This window comes from Chiloscyllium punctatum, chromosome 18 (assembly GCF_047496795.1).
Source record: "Chiloscyllium punctatum isolate Juve2018m chromosome 18, sChiPun1.3, whole genome shotgun sequence".
Taxonomy (NCBI): Eukaryota; Metazoa; Chordata; class Chondrichthyes; order Orectolobiformes; family Hemiscylliidae; genus Chiloscyllium; species Chiloscyllium punctatum.
Window position 1 is genome coordinate 48,701,259 of NC_092756.1, and position 1,846 is coordinate 48,703,104.

General features: G+C 43.1%; 1 non-coding gene across 1 annotated transcript; it reads left to right on the top strand.

Annotated features, from left to right (window-relative positions):
* The first annotated feature begins 663 nt into the window (after window positions 1-663).
* trnah-gug (transfer RNA histidin (anticodon GUG)) lies at window positions 664-735 on the top strand. The gene has a single exon. It is a non-coding gene; the product is annotated as a tRNA-His (tRNA).
* The last annotated feature ends 1,111 nt before the right edge of the window (window positions 736-1,846 follow it).

The window sequence follows — 1,846 nt, forward strand, 5'->3', positions numbered from 1 at the left end:
TATGATGCTAGCTCTATTACGATTGGTTTTTTGTCAAATATCATTTTCATTCGTGTTATTTATGGTCCCTGAGTCTGGTAATCCACAAGTAATAGACCTGATTCATGTAGTTTAGTAAATTGTGGGGATGGAGATAATCAGAGACAGTGCAGCTCAGAGATACATCTTAAATCATATGGGGATGGGCTTGGGGATGGTACTTGGTATAATGGTCTCGTCACAGTACACCAGGCCACCTTCTGACCAGCTCTGGATTGTCCCGATATAGAGTGTAACCCAATATACATAACGATCAAAAAAACCACATGACACGAAGCAATTCTTGGCGGGGGTGTGCGGGGTGAAATTAAATGAAACATTTGGGATAGAAACGATAACAAGCTGGAATGATTTCTCAGGCTGTTGTTTCTGAAGAGCGGAGAGCAGGGAAAATGGGCAGAACTACTGGATAATAAGGTACAACCTTTCACCCCTCCTGATGACCTTAAAGTAGTAAAAATTACAGAGGTAAAGGACTTGAAACAGACTATCGAAATAGAAACTGTGTACACGGATGCAAATGCCTGGGTTGAATGGGTAAAGTATCCTGTAAAAAGTCTGAACAAGAGCATCTCTTATGATACTTTACTTATTCCGTCTGTTTAGCGCGTTTGTGTGTGGTTTGCCGTGATCGTATAGTGGTTAGTACTCTGCGTTGTGGCCGCAGCAACCTCGGTTCGAATCCGAGTCACGGCAGTAATTCCTCTATGTGTCCCAGGATTTTGTGAAACAAAAAGGGATCAGTTGTTTTAAAGTTTTGATTTTCTCCAAGGTGATTTTTTTTTCCTTCAAGCTCTGCTCGCTCACATCTCTGTGTTTCATATGTCAGAATTCAAATCCACCCGTTCTCAGAGATTTCTTCCCTCCTAAGATCACTGACCGAACTTTCCATCCCATACCCCCCTTTCATGAATTTGGAGATGCCGGTGTTTGACGATGGAGTACAAAGTTAAAAATGACACAACACCAGGTTATGGTCTTACAGGTTTTATTGAAGCACTAGCTTTCTGAGCGCTGCTCTTTTCTCATGTGTTTGCGGAATCATTTCCTATTTCAGTGAGGCATTGCAGAATCTAATACAGACTCTCACATTGATACCGATTAGTCTGTGTGGCTGTGGTCACTGTTGCTGTCAGCGACGCCCTCATACTGTAACAGAATAGAAAAAAAAAGTTCATTCGGCCCTAGCCAGGTTACTGTGTGTAGTTCTGCAAATCAGACTACTGCATAGATGTGATCGCACTGGGAACGTTGCAGTTGAGATTCACTGGGATATTATCTGGGCTGAAGAGTTTCAGTTGTGAGGAGAGATTGGACAGACTGGGGTTGTTTGTCGCCGAGCAGAGGAGATTGGAGAAGACATGACTGAGATGTACAAAATATTGAGGGATATGGATAGGATAGACTGAAAGAAGCTTTTCTTATTGATGGAGAGATCGAACACTGGGGACAAGAGATTTCGGGAAAAGGCAGAAAAGTTTGAGTCGATTTGCAGAAAGGATCAGAGAGGCGGAAATCATTCTAACCTTAAAAAAAATTGAGATGTTAAATTGTGATGCCAAAACTTGTAAGATTATGGGCTAAACGATGGAATACGTGATTCAGGTCGTTAAGCAGTTGTGTTTGACAAGTGCGGCCACAACAGGCTGAAGGGCCTCCTTCGATGTTGTCCTCCTCCACAGTATCGTGGTTAGTGTCCCCGCCTGTCACAGGGCTCAATTCTCCGCTGGGAGCATCGTAAAGGTTTTAAACCTGTCGCTCTGTTCCCCAGTGAAGGTTATTAATGCCTGGCCTTCCATTCTCGATG